Source organism: Bactrocera tryoni, chromosome 3, assembly GCF_016617805.1.
Source record: "Bactrocera tryoni isolate S06 chromosome 3, CSIRO_BtryS06_freeze2, whole genome shotgun sequence".
NCBI lineage: Eukaryota > Metazoa > Arthropoda > Insecta > Diptera > Tephritidae > Bactrocera > Bactrocera tryoni.
In genome coordinates, this window is record NC_052501.1 from 4,630,589 (window position 1) to 4,654,712 (window position 24,124).

The following is a 24,124-nucleotide window of genomic DNA, read 5'->3' on the forward strand; positions in this document are numbered from 1 at the left end:
AAAAAACTGCGTCATTAAGAGAGTTCTGCATTGACCGAAACAAATGGTAGTCCGATGGTGCAAGTTCAGGGCTATATGGTGGATGCATCAAAACTTTTCAGATCTAGCGTTGTCCTGATGGAAGACGAAGCCGATTACTTGCTTCAATCTCACCAGTTGTTGACAGTAAAATATAGAATCAATCGTTCGATGATTCCTTTCCAATTCAACCAAACACTCAGCATAAAATTTCGAGGCGTCATTCCTGGCTTTGCGACCATTTGTTGAGCTTCACCACGCTTGGACCATGACCTTTTTTGCACATTATTATCGTATTTGATACACTAATCGTCTCCTGCTACCATTCGTTTCAGATGTTAATTCGGTCCATTAAATTTTTTACAGACAATTCATGTGGTACCTTAACATAGAGCTTCTTTTTGTAGCCAGCCTTTTTTAAACGGTTCAAAACCGTTTGTTGATGAATTTTTAAGTTCCTTAACGATGTCATGGTTGCTTATGATTATGATTATTTCAAAATATAGCGAATTTCTTCATTACTTTCACTCATTTTTGAACAGCTGTTTCTTTTTTTCAGCTTCCCCGAACTTAGAATCTCACCTTTCCGAATCTATATGGTATGACCCAATTTGATTGGTAGCACTGGATATATGCGACTGCAACGACTTCTATTGGCAAAATACGCAAAGACTTTTTCGACTACCTAATATACTGCAGAAATTTCGCATTATTTCCGAGACGTGACCACTGTAAACGAGATGGCGTTGGGTTCGGTAGATAAAAGTTGAGCGCTCACGGAAACAACCGCAGCGCAGCGTAGCCATAGAAAGTAGCAAGAACACAGAGATAAGCTTTATAGCTGTGGCAAGAGAGAACCATACAACAAACGTAGTGTGAGAGAGGGGGCGGAAGAGAGCGTAAACCAACAAGTAACAATGGCGCTCTTTATGGAAGCAGAAATACTTGAATGTATATGTATGTATATCTGGTATATGGGGTCATAATGAGCCTTAGCAGCTGTCGAACGCAACGAAAACAATAACAAAAAACTTTGAAAGACGAATTCAAAAATAAAAACAAAAACAATAAACAACTGCACTGTGTTTCGCTTACTTCCCACTGTTAAATAGTCCCTTCGTGCGGCAACACTCGCTACAACCGACTACGCTTCGCACGGCCGGAGTTGCTTGCCACCCCACAATGAGGCGAAGCATATGCCGCCGCCACACAACAATTCACCTGCCTGACCGGCCTCACTATGCCGACAGTTAAGCAGCGCTGCCGCCGCTACGACTTCGCTGTTTCGGGTTATAACTCAGCTGGTGGAGCTTCGTGCGACCAACGACACCGTTTGGACAGTCAGTGAATTCAACGAACCGGCGGTAAGCACAACGCGAAGCGGACAAAGTGGAAATTATAAGGTCGCCAGATAAATAAAGTGAAAGTGGAAACAAAAACAACAAAATAAATACAATTAAAAACAAAATAAAAAGTGTTGGAATTTTAATGGTGACACAGGTGAATACGCTGGTAGGATATTTGGTGGCTTGTACAGCGCGATCACTTTGTTATTGTTTTCACATTTATATGTGCCACATGTGAGTGAGTTTTTGACGGCGAGTGGCCAGAATGTAGTTAAACTTAAAATCACAATAAATCAGTTGTCTGTTTCGCTCACTAATGAACCAAAAGGTGTTTAAAGTGGAATAAAGTAAAAAAAAACGAAAGTGCTGTTGTGAATTTCCATGCCTAACGGTAATTGTTGGCAATGAAGAGGAAATGGTGGTTTTGTTGAGAATGCGAAAATCTAATAAAAAGCCGCAGTTGCATGTGAAAGATATGCAAATTTATTTAAAACATGAAATCATGAAGTCGTGCATGAAAACGGCGCCGGAAATAGGCAATAGCGCGATATATATATTGCAACAACAACAAATAGACACACATGTGCAATTTTTAACAATTTAATGCGTTTAACAGTAAACAGTTGCATTTAAGAGGCGGTGTTGCTTTAAGGCTGCGTCCAATAGTTGTGCGTGTGTGTGTGTGGCACGGGCACTTCATTTCATAGGTGAATGCGATTTTCGCATTTTTATTTTCTTCCACCAAGTGGCGGGCCATTTCATGAATATTTTTCTGCATTTCATCGTGCAATTAAAAGCGTCACGCGCAGCAACAGTCGCTGCTGTGGAAACGCCATTAAAAACAGACTGGACAGACTTGCTAAGGCTAAGCTGCAGCAGGCGAATTGACAAACAACAATAACAAATTATGCACATGTCTACATAAATATATACATATATATATATTTGAAATATAAAGCAAGCGTGTGCAAATTTAAGCTGAAATAGCGTAAAACTATGAGACAACAACAACAATAAAATATAGTAATTTACCTAACCAGCCAACAGTTGTGTTAGCAACAACTAAAATGCCGTTTCACGTTTGAGTTTCGTGTGTGTGTCATTAATGGAATAGTAAAGCCAAAACTGAAAAACGGAATTAAGGAATAAAACGAAAATGTCTGTCAGCGCTCGCCGCTGCTCAGGAAATGGTTAACCAAATTGTATGAAAGTTGCTTGCCGGCAGCGAGCGGACAGAATAGTAAAATAATCAGAATGTGGCTAGCAGAGCAGTCACTAGAGACTAGCGCTCGCCACTTGCTATACGACACGGCCACGCCAAGTGTTGCACGTACGTTGCCACACACACACACACATAGAACAAGTAACCCGACGGACTTTCAAATCGTTAAAATATAATGGATAGCATGAAACTCAGTTTAGTGCTCTAAAGCGAATTCAGCTAAATTGAATTAAAATTTGTTACGCTTATAATTGAAGGGGGGAATTCGCCGAAATGTTTGCAAATTGATTTTTTATTTAAAAATCTCACATTTTTTAAACACTTAACTAATAGTTCAATTGAAAAGTCCCCGCCTTACCATATTCATTTTTTTTTATTTAACAGGACATTTAACGTTAGGGCGATAAACTGATTATAGTGAGCCTTCAACGTTTAGATACAAGTTTTGTACTTCGACTTGTTCTGTGCTTCGAAATAGTAAGTCTAAGTTTTATTCGTTTAATTTTCATTCCCGCCAGCTCGGTGGGATGGATGAAGGTTTGCGCTCCCAAGTGTTTAAGTCTTCAACTCCCAAACGCGGAACAGTCAAGAAGGAAGTGTTGAGTTGTTTCCATTTCAGCTTCTTCTATACAGCTTCTGCAGATGGCGTCTGGTAGGATTCTCAGCCTTACTGCGTGGACGCCTATGGGGCAATGCCTGTTAAAAGCCCCAAACTAGGAAGAGGTTAGCCTTACTAAGGGTAAAGAGATCACCAGAGCTTTGGCCAAAAGACTTTTGCGACAGCACATGTACCGATGGTGGCCCTGCGCTGGCCGAACTTCCGCAAAGCCCAACTATCTAGTAGTAGAACATAAGAGGATACGGGAGTACCGACCGGCTCCCATTTTACCGATAGCGGTTCTAGGTTGTCTTTTTTTGCTAACTCATGAACTTGACAGTTTCGTGCGTTTCCGCTGTGGTCTGGCACCTATACCAGTCACATCACAAACACACTCGATGCTATTGTTAGCGAGGTTAGGCCAGCCCTGAACGCACTGTTAATGAGTTCAAGGCGAGTATCGCCGCTCAGTTTCAGCGATCACCTCTTCATCCATTCGGCTGACTGGCGATTGGACTTCGAAGTAAAATAAGATAGTCATCTTTCATCCTTTGTCACACTTCAACGCAAAAACTCGGTTTTATTAAGATTTAACATGCCCAAACACTGCTTCAATCATCAACGAGTCGTTGGTTTTGGCCAAAAGTCAGTTGACGCGACATCTACTTTGCACAACGCTTCCTCATACTCAATTGTTCGAAAACTCGCCACCAAGCCAAGTTTTTGCTTCAGCTTTATTTTTTCCTTCGAAAAACAATACTTTATCCACTTTTTTCACACACAAAAGTTCTTTCACTCAAAATTATATAACACATAAACTAATGAACCGACAGCTTTCAAATTTATACACCCGCCTTTTGAACGTCGGTTCTAACTACAAATCATATGCATTAAATGATAGTAGCGTCATCTCATGTCAGGCCGGGAACTTTTCTATTGACCTGTTATGCACACTGAATTGTTTGTCTGCGGTAAAGGGACTTGTTGTATGTAACGCAATGTGTTGGCAACCGCGAGCATTCAAGCTAATGAGCAGTCGAGTCGCGGGTACTCCGTTCATGCATAAACTCCTTCCAACTGCGAGTGGTTCGCTCCTATTTATGTATGCATGTCTGTGCTCATATTGAAATTCCATAAATTGCTATGCAAATTTGTGTCCCAAAACTTTACGCTACGAATTTCACCAAACCGCATTTGGAATTTGTGAAATGCTGTAGTGGTTGCTGCCACATTCCTATTGGGTTGTAAAATTCGGAACATCTCTGGGGCTTTATGTGTGCGTAGCGAGCATAATTAAACTTTGAAATTATAGTTTTTGTTTAAGTTTAACAGGAATTCTAACATAATTCGTAACAGCAATAAAAATACAACAATTCAGCTGAATTATCTGAAATTATATTTTTGTCGCAAGGCATACGAGGGTTGCTCAATAAGTAAGGAGTGGGAGAAAATGGATCAAAGTTCTTACGCCTTACATAAAAACTTGTATGAGAAGTATAATAAGATACTCAGCTAACGGTACATCCGGACTGTGTTGCTGTTTCGACCGGGAAAAAGGTGATAGTTTGGCATAGGGCATGCAAAGAGGTGGTTAGAGTCGTGTTGAAACTCTTTGCACGCGGGACTTAAGCTGGCTGTCGAGGACGATAATATATTCATATAATAATTTTTATCAAGGAAAGAAAGCTCTAATTAAACGCCACAAAGTTTTTTTTTAATTAAAAAAATATGGTTTGGTATATAAATGAAACTCTTTATTCCTGGGAAAGTACATTCGACGCCATTTTTCATGGAACTCGATTTGTTTAGCATGACCACTACGGGTACGCCTGCAGAAGTTCAGACGCTGAACCCAATTTTGGACGGTTTTCAAGCATAAATCGGCCGATACTGCTGCAATTTCACGTTCGATATTCGTACGAAATTCATCAATCGTCACTGGCTTGTTGGCATAGACCATAGACTTGACGTAGTTCGACACGAAATAGTCCAGCGACGTCAAATCGTCTGAGTCATTTCATGAGATAACACGTTCACCAAACTTGGTTTTCAATAAATCGATTGTGAGATTCGCTGAGTGGCTTGTGGCGCTGTCCTGCTGGAACCACATAGTGTCCAAGTCCATATCATCAAATTCGGCCCAAAACTATTCGGTTATCATTGAGCGGTAGCGATTCCATAGTAACGTGCCGGTATTGATCATTACGGGAGAAGTACGGCCCAATGACACCACTGGCTTACAAACCACATCAAACCGTAATTTTTTCGGGATGCAATGGTGACTGATGGAGTGCGTAGTAGTGGATTATTGCCTGACCAATAACGCATATTTTGCTTGTTGAGGGCACATTCAGCACGAAATAAGCCTCACTGCTGAAAATGGTTTTTCGATCCAGAATTCGGAACGTTTTCAAGTTTTTGCTCAGCCCAATTCACGAATATACGACGGTTCTGGTAGTCAGTCCTGGCGTCAATTTGATCTTGTAAGGATTTAGGCCGAGATATTTTCCCAAAATTCGCCACAACGACGTCACAGAGATGCCCAACGCTTGAGAACGACATGTGAGAGACAGATTTGGATTTTCCGCTAGCGGCAGTAATATTCTCGACACTACGGGCATTTTTGTGTTTCACTGGCACGGGAACATTTTGTACTGTGCCTGTGGATTTCCACTAGAATTGCACTAGACGCTCAATTGTTGATCTGACAGGACGATTATGATGACCATAAATTTGACGTAGCGCTCTTTAAATTGAGGCCACTGACTACGAATTTCGGTAGAAAATTTTAATAATTTCGACTAGTTGTTGGGTCGTATATCTCTCTATAACGAAATGGCAAACCCTACTGAAGAGAAATTTCAAAAGAGCGGGGAAAAATATGGCGTTTCCATCCCCATCGGTGTACTTTTGTAGCTCCTAACTGAAAACTGCTATAGAAAGGAAAATTAATGATTTTTTATATATTTTTTTTAATATTGAAAGGTAAACTTTTTTCAAAGCTTTGCCTACATTTAGGCGCATAATTACTTAAAAATGCCAATATATTTCATACTATAATAACATAAATTTAATTAAAATATAAAAAATTTTGTAACTTTTACTAAATTTTGGCGATACACAGTTGAAAAATCTATTTTGCGGGCACAGTAGAGTATTAATTTGAAATTACTTTATATAAATATGATCACGAAAATGAAAACATTATTTGGATTTGTGGAAGCATGGCTGAAATTGAGTTAAGCATAAATGAAATAATTACATTATCAATCGTTCTATACTCTAAATCGCTACAAAATTATTTTAAACTTATGAAATTAAATTTGAAAGAAAAATTAATTTTCTATATTTCCAAACTTTTATCAAACCGTGATTTGCGTTAACAAAACAACACATACCAATCCTTAACAACACATAAAAATATTAATCCTTTGTTTAATGGGTTGAAAATGTCAGCCAACAAATAATTAGCCTCTAAGGCTTTAATACGATTTCGCTTTAGTCAAAGCCACCTTTTCTCCTGAAGCGTTCGCTGTGAAAAAGTCGTTAGATATATTTTTTGTTGTTCAATATGAACTTTGTAGCTGTGTACATCCTAACGGTAGCCAATTTAACATTCGAATAACAAAAATACCAAATTAACAAAATTCACTAAATGTTTTCAATTCCTGCTACAAATACACAAACACACACAGAAAATGTCGGTGAACACAGAACTGCGCACAACGAGAGTAGAGATAACTGTGAAATTCCATTAAAAATGAAATATTTATTACCAGTATAAAGTACTGACGATAAATGCAGAAAAAAAATATATGGTAAGATATTGAATGCCACAAACACCTGCCGCGAGCACATAAAGTTCGACAAATCAAACGCAAAAATAGTTTCTAAACAATTTCGTTTGCCATTTAAATTGAAATTTTTTGTGCCATCCAAATTAAATTCGTAATCAATTTAAGTTGTCAGAATTGTTAAATGTCGCCTGTTTAGTACTCATTGACCATGCCTTATACTTCCACCTGCTGTCCATCACTCCGAATTTCAGCATTTCAACTTGTCACTTGCGCGCCGCCGTCTTTGTTCCGCTGACTTCCGTCACTTTGATATATCTAGTTTGACATTGTTTATCTGTCCTCTATTCTATACTCTATCATTCGGAGAATTGAAGACACAATATTTTTTACTAGCAACTGCCACTACTACCGCTACTTTGTCCCGTTATTTTGCCCCGCATGCCAACAGCAATTACCGGGTCTAAAGTACTACAGCCCTTGTGTTTTACACACCCACACACACTTAAGTATTTATGCGTTTGTGTATGTTTAGGTTTGCATGTAATTTGTAGTCATTCGTCTACCTGCATTTCCGAGTTCGTCGTATGGAATAAACTGAAAAAAATGTTACTTAATCAATATTTGTGACACGAACTCGTAGGGCAGACAATCGGCTGGCAGCAAGGAGCTTTAGGCCACTACTCGATACAATAAATAATTGTGCAAGCCCACACATATTTATATATAATTATGTGCGTATTTTCCCTCATACATATATAAATAAATTAAGGTATCTTAAGCACTTGGTAAAACAATTGATTTGTTGTTGCGTTACTGTTGTTGGGTGCAGTAAGGCATTTCTTGACTGTAAGTCTCCTTAATGACACATATAATTCTCTGGGTGATTGTTAACACCCAGCTCTCCGGGTTACATGAATACTTCAAGCGTCAAAGACAAATTCCCGGGTTATTTGGCAATTAGATATGTATATATTTTTCCTGGTATGTAGATATGTAAATGCGGCTTCTTATCCGCTTTATAAATCTCGATTTTGTCAGAGACTCGATTACTTGAATTTTTTTCCTTTTTGTTGTGGCTATGGAAACCTTTGTCAAGGTGAAGACCGTTAATGATGATTTGGTCAGCAGAGTAGGTTAATGAAAAACAAACTGTCAAAGTTCTCACGATAATAAGTAAATTAGAAGAGGATAGCACATACAGCATTTATTGGGTTTCACAATTGAAATGTCTTAAATACATATTCATTTATTGTTGATTGATTTTTTATGCATAAAACTTGCTCGTATAAGCTTCAAATGCATGTTATTACTTATAACTATAATTATATTTTTCAACGATTGAGTAGAGTAGAGATATATTAAAGAGCGAAAATGCCTTGTAGACTTTTCTATTTGAGTAGCTTCATATTGGGTAGTCGAAAAAGTATTTTCGTATTTCTAACCAAACTTTAACTTATTTTTTTTTATATTTATACTAATAAATGAATAGACAAATATGTACCATTTTGATCGACCACTTTTTGCTGTTTTTCCGCTAGAGACATTTTTTCATCAGTGCAAATCGAAATTTCCATAACGGAAGCGATCGAACTATTGTTGTGCTACACGAATTGATACAGAATCGTCTCCGCAAACTTCACAAATTTCATTGGTGGCTTGCGTGGCATTCTTCCCTTTTTACACAAAAATTTCAAAATATAGCGAATTTCTTCATTATATTCGCTCATTGAATCATGAACAGCTATAACTTTTTTTAACTTACCGGAATTAATTTTTTTTGATTAAATGAAGCTTAAAACCTCACCTTTCCAACACTATATGGTATGACGCAATGTGATTGGTAGCACTGAAGATATACGACTGAAACGACATCTATTGACAAAATGCGAAACGACTTTTTCGAATACCAATATTTATGTATATACTGTTCTAATTTGTGGTGGCAATTTCGACTAAAACGAAAGTTTTCCAAGTCCAGGGCTTCTGGGTAGATTTTTATGAGAAGTTTTCATACTTCTGAAGAGAGGTCTGAATACCTAATCCAATAGTATTTAATTGGTTATCCATTTTTTTATAAAGAAAGAAATTTTCCTGGTAGAGATATGAAACCACAATCTTCTAAATGCTAACTATGTCACAAGCTAGAATACAAATCAAATTTTGTCGACCTCATTGAGAATTGCTCACTTTGCTAAGCCAAAACACATTTGTCAGAAGGACGCATTGCATTCTTTTAAATGTGAATTCATAAGCTCAACCAGCAGCTTGGAGGTTAAGCAAAAATAATGTGGAATATATTAAATAATTATTTTAATTAATTTATGTTTTTTTCTAAAAAAAATTTGACCTTTCGCCGCTACTTGGCACTACTTTATTTCATATTCAACGTTGCGTTTATTGCGTACTCCATAAATTCTCTTAGCGAAAGTCAATATGATCAATAAAGTGTGTGCCCATCACAGCAGGAGGAATTCGTAGTCAATAAAATACATTCCTGTGTGTATACAACTATGCAGGGGAAGAGGCAAAACATACGCAGTCAAAGGGATGTGGGAGGGCGCACACGAGGTAAATAACCCAGGACAATTGCTTCCAATCCTTTCAAATGTAAGTTCGTCAATAAATACTTGACAACACCACCTGACATATGTTTTCCTATATAATTTTGTGTATGTGTATGGCTGTTGTATTAGACGAGAAAATATTTGTAGTTTCTTGTCTGGACAATGCTACTTAGAAAGTCATACAATAAATACACACAAAACGACAAGACAATATGAATGCATTGTTTACATACATATATAAATTCATATGAGGTACACTGAGAGGGAAAGAGACTTATGTATATGAAATATTGCTAGACAAAGTTTGCATTATTATTATTATGTTATTGTTTTCTAACATCTCGAGCTAGCCGCAATCGGGTAATAATATTTGAACATGGAAAAGCAACAAAATAAAAATGAACTTTTTATCGCAGTGTATTGGTGCTTTGGTGAAGACGGTGTATGTATATGTAGGCAAGCAAAGAACAATCAGCCGTTGACTCCGAAAATGAAAATTTACTAAAAAATATTTAAAACAACACCTCGAAGATCTTAGTTGGAAGTCACACTGATGGCAGTTCCAGAGAATTGAAATTCTACAATGCGTTTAATGTGATATGGTGAACCGGCCGACTGTGAACTTTCGCTCATTTAACTTTCGGATATCCAAAAAAAGTTTAACGGACCACCCTTTCCATTTGATATCTTTAAAGCACCGCCTATCTCGTTCAACCTTATTTTCGAATGGTTTTCTGGTTAGGATTGACTAAGAGCCTTAAGGAGACTCACCATTCACCATTTTTTTGTATCATAGGTCCTTTTCATAAAAAACTAGTTTTACTTAACACTGGAAATTTATCTAGTTTACGAACTAATTGTCTGAGAGCTGTAATATTTTTAAAGGTGTCTCATCAAGGTTTGATCTAATTAGGAACGAAGTACTTTCAATTCCATAGACTCTCTTTCATAAAAACTATACGAACTTGTCAGCCTCCACCCTGAACAGGTTATTTAAGTTTGCCTTGTATGTTTACTTGTAATGTCATGAAGGAAACGTGGTAGATTCTGAATCGATTGTAGGTCTTCCTCTTCCTTTGCTTCCCCCGCCAGGTACTGCGTTGAGTACTTTCAGAGCTGGAGTGTATTTGTCCTTTCGGACACATGACATGCCAGTCGTTTAATTCGCTGAACTATGTCAATGTCGTCGCATATCTCATACAACTCATCGTTCCATCGAATGCGATATTCGCCGTGGCCAACACGCAAAGGACCATAAATGTTCCGCAAAACAGTTCTCTCGAAAACTCGTACCGTCGACTCATCAGATCGTCCTCCTCCTGTCATCGTCCATACCTCTGCACCATATAGCAGGACAGGAATAATGAGTGACTTATAGAGTTTAGTCTTTGTTCGTCGAGAGAGGACTTTACTTTTCCATTGCCTATTTAGTCCGAAGTAGCACCTGTTGGCATAAGTTATTCTGCGTTGGATTTCCAGGTTGACATTGTTGGTGGTGTTGATACTGGTTCCAAGATAGACGAAATTATCTACGACTTCAAAGTTATGACTGTCAACAGTGCCATGTTAGCCAAGTCGCGACGATTGTTTGTTGAATGACAGGAGATATTTCATCTTTCCTTCGTTGACTACCACACCTATTTGCTTTGCTTTCTTATCCAGTCTGGAGAAAGCAGGACTAACGGTGTGGGTGTTGAGGCCAATGGTATCAATATCATCGGCGTACGCCAGCAGTTGTAAACTCTAATAGAAGATTATAGCTGCTTGATTAAGTGTGTTGCGAACTAATCCTTAATTTTTGTGATTTCGATCTTAAATTTTGAACGCGTCCTATCTGATCACTACTGCATATAGCTGCAATACAAACTGAACGATCAAAATCATATTATTGTAGGGAACATTTCATATTAGAGAAGGATATTTTAGCTTCGGTGCAACCGAATTTAATGTTCTTTCTTGTTTTTGTTTTTTGTACTTTTTTCTGTAACTTTCATCATTCAATAGCCTTTTCCAGTGCGTTGGCAATTATTGCACACACTCATTGTAATGGACAGACATCTCATCCGCTATGGCTATAAATAAACGGTCTCACATGATTTGTTATATGTTTTTGCGCTCATTCAACACTGGCTCTGTGCTACTCATTTGTCTTAATACATTTTTGGCTACAATTTTTCATTGTTTCCATGTTTAATTATTTATTAATGCACATTGCGCGTGTGGAAGCGTGGAATTATTGAAAATCTGTTGACGCGTCGCTTTAATGGCTGCGCTGACGTCGACAGCCGAAGGAGCATTGTAGGCAGCAGCAGAAGGAGAGAAACACATGAGACATAAATCACTGTTGTAACAACAGCGAAATCAGGCACAAAGTACAATATTTAATTGCAGTTATACGAGCTCGTATGCAATGTAATGACAAGCGTTGCTCGCACCCATACATACATGCATATGTGAAGACTTGGTTTCCGCCCATTACTTTTGCACTTTTATTGCGCTTTTCGCATTTATGTCGTTTTGCTAGCCTTCGGCAGTTTCGTTTGTTTATTTAGCTGTTGATTATTGAGATGTCCTACAAGTCATATGCATAAACAAACACCTACATGCTATGTTGCTATGCTCTTGCCCCCACACACATGCGTACAATCGGTGGTCTTCTTGCAATTTATTGCCTTCCATAAAGTGAATCATAAAAGCGCCGACAATAAGTGGCAGTGTTCATAAATCGTTCAGCGCGGATTATTAAGGATACAACCTTAAATCTACTGCACAAAAATATATGCAAACTTCGTGTGTATGTATGTATGTGGTTATTCATTCCGTTATGCACATTGGGAAATGTAAGGCACTTCGAGTTGCAAACACTCACATCCACGCGACCTACTACTGTTTCTATATATGCTTAGCGCAGCGGGCCTGAGCAGTAAGTACATTGGTGCTCACACACTCCTATCCAAATATGCGTACATGTGTGTGGATGTGTGTTGTGCGCCCACTGGGGCGTATAAGTACTCTTGTGACTTAGTGTCAGCACTCGTGTTGCTTTCAAGTGCCAGTGAAAGTACATGCAGACATGAATATATATATATATATACTTCTATATATGTGTGTACTTCTGGCTAGGTGGATGCACGCAACGCGCCACATTCGCTTGGGTTTTAGACATTACTTACTCGTATTGTTGCGCTTGCGTGTGTTACGCGTCCTGCTGTCAACCATAGATTTGGAACTTTGTTGTCTAAATTATGCCATCTAACGGCGTTGTGTTGACTCGTGGAAGCCATAAATTTACGATTTTTATGTGTTTAAAATTATGTGAAATGAGTTTGCTTCGTACTTTGGAGCAATCTGTTACCGTTCACACACTCATCAAAGTATGCGTACTTGAGACAAAATTATGACTTCATTATATATATGTAAATATATTATAAATATTGCTTATAGTACTGTTTATGACAGCTAAAAGCGATAATTTGAGCTTTTAATATTATTTTATCGTCGTATAATTAAATTAGAATTACCATTATTACTAAGAGTTTAAATTTGTACGGCTTAAAAAGTTTAAATTTGTTTGCCAACTCTTTGCAAAACATTATAACTTGTGGTAAGACTCATTTAATTTTCAAATATTTCCTCTTGAAAAAATGGTGGAAAATACATTTTAAATGTCTTGGTTGTTATAGCGGCTGATTTCTGCAGAGTTGAGTAGACCCGTCCCGACCCAGTCGTGGAAACGGTAACATTTCTATTCAATTACATATATCAGTTAATATTTAAACCAGACTGACAAAAAATTAATGGTCCTCAGCGCCTTCAGCGAAATTTGTTGTTTTTTTTTAAGTTTTGGCTAATTTTTAGAGCACCAAACGACGTCAAATCCATAATTTCATGCCTCGTCATCAGCAGTGATGCGTTTGATGAATGTAGGGTACTCAGCTTCGTGGTCAACTATCTTTTTTGCGACCTCTACTCGACGTTGTTTTTGCAAAATATTCAGGTCTTTTGGTAAGAGTCTAGCAATGAAATATTTCATAGCCAAAATAGTAATGAAAATGTGTTGAAATCCTATCTCTTCTATTTGAAGCCAACATAAAGATTTTCAAGCACTTAACTTTTCTTTAACTTTTTGATGTTATTGTCCGACTCAATTTTGATCAGCTGTTAATTCGTTAATCCGAAACTATTAAGGCTTAAAAGAGTCAAACTCTACATACAGTCTGCAAGATCAAGATACAATAATCCTCGCAACCATAACAATTCATAATATTTGTTCTTATGTAGTTATTGTTTACCTGGTCCTTAGTCTTATATCTAAAATTCATATTATAATTTAGTACAGTTTGAAAAGAGATTTTGAATGATTTTTTATATTGGTAACGGCTTTATTTTGACATTACTTCCAATAAACTTAAGTTAGGTTAGGTTAATCTGCTAGGCCAATAAGCCTCGCATAGACCAGATGGGTCCTTTGCGGTACCAGATGGAGTTCAGTTGCTAAGTGTCTGAGCTTGACGCGAGTTTTAACAGACTCTGTGGCCTCACCTTCGATACCTCCTCAAGCATATCATATCATAGATGCTTACAGTGTAGTCTTGACAATGCGGAACATGTGCACAAGAGATGGTTCATTATTTCCCTGATGCCCTGCTGTAGACATTTCCTGCAGTCTTCTCATTCTGTCAGGCTTTTAATGCTGGCGTGTGTCGCTACGAGACAGCGATCAGTTAGTATTCCGATCATTTTTCTACAGTCTCTTCTATCGAGTGCCAATATGAATTTTGTGAACTTCAGATCTACCGTTTTGCACATGGCTTTTGCAGTTTTGCTACAAAGTTAGTGCCTTGATTGCTGCTTGGCTGTCTACTTAGATGTTGACTCTGGAATAGCCTGCAGGTGCAAGCTCCGCGGCTTTCGCAATATCAAAGACCTCAGCTTGAAACTTAAAAGGTTGACTTATGCCTCTGATGCCTAATATGACAGTATATTCTCGCACCAAGTCCATCGTCCATTTTCGAGCCATCCGTATAGTGTTGCGCGTAGCTAACATACCTTTACGTCAGCCATCTTTTTCTATGTTTACCCTTCCTTCCCAGTTGAAAAGTGGGATAATGTAGTCGGTGTTTGCACAGCCGTCTTTACCCATCGATCAATGCCCGAATGTTTTATAAGTATATCTCTTGCAGCTGGTAGTCGTTCCGTCGATTTTGCTGCGTAGTTTTCAGAAGAGGTATGTAAGTGGCAGGTTGAGTACCAGTTCTACAGCCGCCGTTGAAGTTGTTCTTAAAGCTCCGGATATGCACAGCGCAGCGAGCCTCTGAACTCTTTCCATTGGCTTCCAGTAGGTGGATTTCCGTATGCCTGTCCACCATACTAGCAATAAGCAAATTTTATAATTTGCAAAAGACTTTTTGACACAAAATACCATAGGCATTACTTGGGTTGTAAACAACAAATCTCTGAACTTAGAAGTTAACCGCAAAATTTAATTTAAAACTATTTTTCAACCTAAAATGTGTCAAAATACACATTTGTAGAACAAAACGAGAAAAATGTTCTTAGACTTATACTTTTTTTTTTTTAAATAAAATCACAAAATATAAATTGTGTGAACTCTCGGATGAATAAAGAATAAGAAGAAATTCTCTCGTTTCAATCATCACGAAGCTAGTTCAATAAAAATGAGATGATAGAAAAGCGCACAAATCCACAAATGACGAATAATAATGAAAACGCCAAGAACATAAAATCTTTTATTTTACTGCGTTATTTTTTAAGCATTTAAAATGATATTTGTGTGTGTTTGTGTGGTACATAAACCATAAAAGAATATTTTCTCTCAAGCATAAAAGTTATTTCTGTTATTTTAAAATTGTTTCGACTCATTGACTTTCAATATCGGTTTCTTCCGCTCAATATAGCAACAGGTCACAGCGAAAGCCACCAAGAGCCACCTTAAAATCAAACAAAATAACCAAACAACATTTAATTCAAGCACGATGTGGAAATGTATATGTATGTGTCGTTTACGCACTAAATTTGTTTATCGGCAATCTTTGCGGTCAAGCAACCACGATTATTTTGGCAATTTCGAGTTAATGAATGAACTTTTGCAGTTCGTTGCCTCTGGCATCAAAAATTGGCAATCAATAGGCAAAATACGCGGTCCTTGCCCAGCACACATGCTTGTACATGTGCATGTGTGAGCGTGTGTGTAGCTTGTGTGCTGCCGAAAGCAAACATGAAACTAACATCCACCTGATGCTGCCATTTGGCAACGCGATATGAACGCCTGATTCATTGGACGCAACAATTCGCTGCCGCATTTTCCGCGCCATGCCGCTTATAATGGCTGGCGTTTCACTATTTCACGCATTTGTTTACAAAATATCGCTTTCACCGATTTCACCGACCGATTGCGGAATGAATGATTCAATTTGCCAATATCCCTTTATCTTGATTATAGTTGTTGCCATTGTTGCTTTATTTTGAATTTCCACGCAGTCCAACGACACGCAGCCGAATACTACACGAGTAACCTAAATATCTGTGTGTGTGTGTGTGTGGTGCGATAGTATGTGTGCCAGGCAGTGAGCCAACAAGTGATTGAGAAATTCGGTGAACAACGCACAATTTCACTTTCACACACACCCACGTACGCAAACACACACACGCATGCTCACATTTCACTCAACATTTAAAACGTTCGCTTTCATTTCAGCGTTTGTTATTGGAGTTCTGGCATTTAGTGCATGTTTTGTTGATGAGCAAATAGTGCATTGACTACATATGTTATACTAATAGATGTCTGAATGTGGTTGCCACCTGGCTGCCACATTCGCTGCCTATTGGCGGCGTATCATGTGCGTGTGTGTGTATTTACATAGGCTCACATGTTTTTGTGTTTTGTGCCTTAGCTTTTTTTTAATTTTCAATGAAGCGCGTTTGTTTATTTGTGATTTTGTCTATTTCGGATCGATTTCAGGCAACGCGCCTCAGCTGCGCTGGAACTAAGGCAGAGCAAACAAGCAAAAAATCACTAACAATAGGGCATGTCTGCGCGTAGCAAATATAGACTGACAAGCTGACAGGCGGCAAAACTGATGAGATTTATTTTGTTTGCACACAATTTGGGCGCGAAAGTAGCGCGAACTCTTGACTATTTATAAAGCAGCTGAATAGGAGAGAGTGAGTTGTGGGAGGAATAAAGCTAGCAGAAGCCATATTAAATTTATTTAATTTTGTGGTAAAATTCAAAATACGTCATGAAAATATATTGAAAATATTAAGGCAAATTTAAATAGAAAAATTAAAATGAGCCATTCCAAAAACACTCTATTGATGTTTTAAATGCCACCAAACTAAAGTTTTTAGTGTCTTTAAGTATTCAAGGCTTCTTATGAAATTTTTTGGCTTTACGCATAACAGCAAAACAACATTTTATATTTGAGCAGCGACAAAACATTTTTCCGACTATGCAAAAAAGCGAATTGGTGAACCATCCACCGCTTACTTTTGGCTTAGCACCTAACGACGCGACGAAATTTAAAATTTTTTTGATTATCATACATATTCAAAAAATTTATAAAAGTACAATTTCTGTCTTCCATCAAAATATCTATCTTCTTTTCTTACTTCACGAAACTGTTACGGCAAACCTTGTTTCCTAGAGGGGTACAACCATCTTTTATATTCGTGTGAAGTTTGATTTCCATACGTCAATTAGTATGCTTTGTAGAAATATTTTGGAGAGACGACTTTATCACGCACACAAATATATGAGTGGCACGAAGCTTTTAGTGAAGGTCATGAAGCCAACGAAACTTGTCTCTTACGAGTCGTTCATCAGAGTTAAGAAAACTGTCTTTAACAAGTAAGGAAGGGCTAAGTTCGGGTGTCACCGAACATTTTATACTCTCGCATGGTAAAGTGATAATCGAGATTTCATAATACGTCATTTACATATTTTTCAAATACCGTATTTTTGTAAAGTTTTATTCCGCTATCATCATTGGTTCCTAAAGTACATATATACTCGTATTATACAGAAAAGGCATCAGATGGAATTCAAAATAGCGTTATATTGGAAGAGGGCGTGGTTGTCAACCGATTTCAGCCATATTTCGTACATGTCATAAGGGTGTTAAGAAAACATTATATACCGAATTTCATTGAAATCGGTGTAGTAGCTCCTGAGATATGGTTCTTGGTCCATAAGTGGGCGGCGCCACGCCCATTTTCAATTTTTAAAAAAAGCCTGGATGCAGCTTCCTTCTGCCACTTCTTCCGTAAAATTTAGTGTTTCTGACGTTTTTTATGAGTCGGTTAACGCACTTTTAGTGATTTTCAACATAACCTTTGTATGGGAGGTGGGCGTGGTTATTATCCGATTTCTTCCATTTTTGAACTGTATATGGAAATGCCTTAAAAAAACGGCCCTGTAGAGTTTGGTTGACATAGCTATAGTAGTTTCCGAGATATGTACAAAAAACTTAGTAGGGGGCGGGGCCACGCCCACTTTTCCAAAACAATTGGGTCCAAATATGCCCCTCCCTAATGCGATCCTTTGTGCCAAGTTTCACTTTAGTATCTTTATTTATGGCTTAGTTATGACACTTTATAGGTTTTCGGTTTCCGCCATTTTGTGGGCGTGGCAGTTGGCCGATTTTGCCCATCTTCGAACTTAACCTTCTTATGGAGCCAAGGAATACGTGTACCAAGTTTCATCATGATATCTCAATTTTTACTCAAGTTACAGCTTGCACGGACGGACGGACAGACGGACGGACAGACGGACGGACGGACAGACAGACATCCGATTTCGACTCTACTCGTCGCCCTGATCACTTTGGTATATATAACCCTATATCTGACTCTTTTAGTTTTAGGACTTACAAACAACCGTTATGTGAACAAAACTATAATACTCTCCTTAGCAACTTTGTTGCGAGAGTATAAAAATCGTGATAGCAAAGGCTTTCAACATCTGTTATGGATAGGCCCAACCATTTTGATCAATGTTGTGTATGAAGCGTGTAGATTGCAGACTTCTACCAAAAAACCTGAATTTTTTGGAATATTTTCAAAAACAATGTTTTGCAGAGGTCACAAAAGAGGTAATTGACTAAGAAGCTGAAGATCGGGCATTCATTATTAGCTTAAATTTAGCATTTCTATAATACATACATGAATATTATGTCGACGCTGTCGAAATGTTTGGCGGATGGTGCTTTAAAATTGAGCTGAAACCGAAAAGTACGAAATTTGCTGGAAATTCTAAAGCATTAACAGCCGAATCTTATAACAAGTGTATGGAAAATTGGATCAACTAATGTCATGCTTCTATTCTGGAGTCTATTTTAAAGACGATAATACAGATGTCTATCAAAATTCTTGAAAATCTTCTTTTTGCCGGTCCGGTTCAAATTTGAATCTATGGTAAACGAATTATAGAATTTTTACGTAAAAAAAATGCCGTTGTTCTCTATACCAAAGGAGACTCTAGGAAGCTTTTTCTTGCGTTTACAGGTAAGTTTTTTACTTACTAGCCGTGGTGACTGTTTTTCCGATACTATTTTATGACTAACTTAAAACACTTTTGCGTTCAGAGCTCTTGCGTAGTTATTTTTGATTCTTGAGAATAAATACATTAAGTAATAATATAAATCTCCAATGCAGGCAGTATTGCCAAATCTCGAAGTATATTCTCATTATTGCTATGGATTCTAATCTACGTAACAACAATCATTGTCTTAATTAATTCTCTCAGATTGTGGTTACGTGGACTTGTTAATGCCCCCAAAGCCGGCCGCACATTACCGCAATCGCTAGTTATATGAGTCAATACTTACGCAAACAACACTCGCTGTCAATATTCCAAAGCTACTTATGTTCACTCATGTACACTTTGATATGCTGTGAGTGTTCGTGGTTATGTTGCATGTCTGGACCATCTTCATCTAATCCCATTCATAAATACATAATTACATGGCGAATTACGTGCGCATGCATAAATGTGCATAGAACTACAGAAATGTTGAAAGTAAAAGTAATAAAGATAATGCGCTGTAATTCCAACACATATAATATGCATATGTGAGTATGTATGTGTGCGTTGCTGTCATACCTTTGTGCAAACGACGCGCCGGTATGCCCACAATGCGCATAAACTTGGCTATTGCTTGTGACAGCTCTTTTGTTAGCAGCTTCACACTGGCGGCTAACCCATCTACTCACACAAGAATTCATTCCCTCTCACACACACGCTCGTGAGCGTGGCCCAGAGCAATGCACCGCAAGAGGAAGCGAGTTCGTGGCGCACGCGGTGGGCGCTGGCGGTCTTCACATTAAATGCGAATTTACTTATGACTCAGCAGCAGCGTACTCACACTCACACTCTCATATAATATTTAAATATGTTTGCACGAGTGTGCCTGCGTGTGTTTGTGTGTGGAAAAACACCTTAATCAGCGCAGTAATTGGCTTGTTTGCGTTCTGTTATTTTTCGTTTTTTGCCTTTTCTGCCGTTGCTTGTCCATTCGCCGAGTTGTTTCACCTGCATGCGACTTTGTTTACATTGTAATTAATCGGATGATGCGTAGGAAACACAGTAGCAACGGTAATTATTACATACTGACGCTGTTGTGCGATTACTAAATGGATGTAAATGCGCTGTAATTAAATCAATTTCTTCTTTAATGCATTACGTAAAGCAGACTACAGAAATTTGTAAACGAGTGTCATGAGTTTCGTAAGTGTATCGGTGTAAGATGCATTAAATTGAAAACTTTTCATGCTGAGAAAATTGAATTTTCTTAATAATATATGCAAATAATTCACTCTTAGCTTATATTGTTGTGTGTGTGCTATGCCTTAAGCCTTAAAGTAATTTATAATTTATTGCTCTCGAGGACGGTAGTGTCTTAAAGCTCCATAAGATGAAAATGACGTGCACTTATGCTTTAATGGCATGAGATTATCGGCATGGTTTAAAATATAAAAATGAATTTTATAGTCTGTGAATTAGTCAAGATGTCTTGAAATTCATAAGTGCACAGGGGTACCGTTTTTATTGGTATAATACATGTGCTATACGAACCTTAGAATGTAGTAAAACTAACTCTATAATTTTTCAAAACTGTTAAGATATTTACTTTCGAAATATTAAAACAAGAAACCGAAGTCATAATATCTTTCGCAGGTGCATTTTTTGTAGCATAAAAGCGTATAAGAAGATCATTATTTTGATTTTGTTCGGTTAGTTTGTATAACAGATATATGCTAAAATAGTTTGATCTGCGGGAAGGTTGCAGAGATAGTATTAATTATATATAACAGCTAAAGGGTCATCCATCACGAGGTTTCCTACTTTTTTAAAGATAAAACAATCTTAAAGTTTAAAGGAAAATGTTAGTTATCATACGAAAGAGCATTCTTTGGCATTTACTTTTTGAAGATTATCTTTTCCAATTGTTGGTCTATGTCTCAGATGGTCCATTCGTTGAGTCTAATTCTCGATTATTCGTTCAAACATTTCGACTGGTAACTGGCGAATTATACGCGTGATATTTTGTTCTAAGGCCTAAATAGAAGCTGGAGTGTCCGCATAGACTTTAGACTTTATAGATCTTTATAGGAAAAGGTCTAATGGCGTGACATCGCATGATCTTTGTGGCCAATTGACCGCCCCAAAACGTGAAATTATCTGCTCACCGAAGTGTTCTCTCAATAAATCCATTGATTGATGCGATGTGTATGTAGGAACTGGCGCCGTCTTGGTGAAACCAAATGTCGCCGAGATCAAGAGCTTCAATTTCAGGCATCAAAAAGTCGCTTATCATGGTGCGATAACGGTCGCACATTGATTTTCGTTCTTACCGGCATCATTTTTGAAGAAATATGGACGAGTAATACTATCGGCCCATAAATCACACCAAACCGTTGTTTTATCTGAATGAAATGGCAGCTCTTGAATCTCTTCAGGTTGCTCTTCGTCCTAAATGCGGCATTTTTTTACCCTTAGAGCCAGAAATGCCCTCATTTGGCTCAAAAACGTGGAATCTTCTTAGGACTTTTCAAAAGTCCATAGAGCAAAGCGATGTCGGTTGGAAAGGAAATCGGTTCAAATTCTTGCAAAAGCTGTGTTTTGTACGCTTTCAATTTAGGATATCGACATTACTCGCGCGAGATCTGTCAAAAAAAGGCTATTGAAAAAAGTACCTCTACTTGGATCACCCGTTATATGCTATAGTGATCTTATCGTCGATTCTCATAAATGAGATCTATAGGTGCAATATAAATTTTGGGGATTTGTTCTCAAAATTGACTGGTTCAATAATTGTTAGCAGTGATGGTTGAGGAGCATGGCGTATACGTAACTTTTTTAAGCGTTTCATACTTATACATACATACATATGTGGTATGGGACAACTTTGGTGGGAAATTTAAAAAAAGTAAGGGTTTTCATATATAGCTTAGACCTTTATTAAAGTGTGTTATTGTACGGACAATATATTTTAGTAGAGGGTCCATTTTAGGTTTCATCCACGAAAAATACCGGAATCAACTACCTTCCTTTTAGCGCCGTCGTTTAACTCAAAAAATATTTACTTTTTTCTTCAAATCTTTTACACTGATTTTTTTAAATATACGTAAGTATTTAATTATATCCTTAAAACAATTGATGCATTCATTTTTTTCATTCTCAAAAATACACTGTCACACTAGTTGAACCCCTTAAATTTTTATATCTATTTCTTTATATTGACATAATACTGTGATCAAATTGAAAGGTGAATTTTTAATTTAATTTTCTGTAAGTTGTTTATACTGCTTGTGACATCTATGCTAAATTTCACGTCAAAATATTCATTAGTATTTGAGATATGCGTCGTTTTGTGAATGATTTCTTCGATTTTTACTATGTCTGAATTTATTGAACAAAGAAGTGCGATAATGCACCATATCATACTGCATTGGTTATTCGTGATCATTTCACCACATTTTCAGCTAATATTGCGCCACAACCACCGCATTCGCCTGATTTACGGACGTGTAACTTCTGGATATTTTGCAAATTCACATGACCACTCCGAAGACACCGTTTTGACTCAATTGAGGATATAAAAGCTGAATCGAAGAAGGCTGTAATGACCGTCACGCAGGGGGATTTTTCCAAGTGCTATGATGACTGGAAAATTCGTTGGCATAAGTGTATTGCAGCGGGAGGGGACTACTAAGAAAGGAATGAAATGGTGAAAAGTCACCTTTCAATTTGATCACAGAGTATATATATCTTTATATTGGGCTTAATGAGTTTTCACCAAATAAAAAATTTATTGGCGTCATAAGCTTTGATTTTAAGCGATATTGCAGCAAATCACCATTTGATGAGGCTTAAAAATGCCGACCATAAAAGCATGTATCCTGAGCCACCACACGGAAAGGCATTGCAGCAGAATATTCCACTCAAAGGCGCATGCATTCATCCGAACACATTTATTACCACATTAAAGTGCGAATTTGCTGTTCACAGTCACGCAGATTTTAATTCATAATTGGAAGTACACTAAATGCAATTTTATTTCGCCACAAATGCCAAAGTTTATGTTCGCAATGCATTTAATAAATCGCAAATTCTGACAAGACATACATTTAAATTTGCCATGACACTTCAATGAACGACTAATGTGAAAATCAGTGTGAAAACGCAGCAAGATTTACTAGATTCTTAATTAATGGCAACGCATTTTTGAATGAACGCGTAATTACTAGAAAAAATAATGCAAACAGGCCAGAATAAACAAATGCTTTCGCGCAGTTCAAAGAAGAAAGCGTTAAATAAATAGAAAAAACACACATTTTGGCAAAAAGACTGAGAACGTAGAAGTCTACTAACACCAGAACGTCCTTTGGCGTATGCAAACAAAGATTACACGCCGCACAAGGTCAAGCGCACGCAAAAACACAAAACAACAAAAGTTGCGAACACAAATATTTATTTAAGCGCCATAGCAAACGCACAAAGTCGAATGTTTAAATTAAAAAAATAGAAAAAAGGAAGTGGGATTTCGAAAAGTAAATGTACAATCTGCGGAATGTTTTGAACTTTTGCAGAAAATGCCCGAAGTAATCGCCAGCGGCAACAATGCTCAACTAGTACTTTCCAAAGCAGTTGTGGAGGGGGAAAACAAAACAAAGCAGACGCAACAACAAAACATGCCAGCAAAAGTACTGCTGCTACTAATATAAATAGGAAGTTGTTCTTGCTTCTGTTAGAAGGGTGTCCATACAACGTTCTTTGAATGAGTGTATTTAGATTGTTGCAACAGCTGGATTACAAGTAAAATTGAAAGGAATTAAGGCTAGCAAGACTCCCTCTCTTAAAAGTTATGAATCAACTGGAATCTGTTTTTCTCAAGAATACTAAATTTTTTAAAATAGAAGTTTTTAATTTTTTTTTTAATAATTTAAGATTTTTTCTGGGTGTTGAAAATTTTGACAATGGCTTTTGCTGCACAGCAGTGCCCCGAATTGTCATGTTTTCGATTATAGCTATGAGTAAAAATATATATAAAGTACTT

At 37.5% G+C, this 24,124-nt stretch overlaps 1 protein-coding gene across 1 annotated transcript in view; it reads left to right on the top strand.

Annotated features, from left to right (window-relative positions):
• Positions 1–1,388: 1,388 nt before the first annotated feature.
• The window catches only part of LOC120771166, an 82,729-nt gene continuing 59,993 nt past the window's right edge, over positions 1,389–24,124 (top strand). Inside the window, exon 1 of the mRNA XM_040099049.1 lies at positions 1,389–1,530. The gene's annotated coding sequence lies outside the window, so the exon portion shown is untranslated. The remainder of the gene's footprint in view (positions 1,531–24,124) is intronic.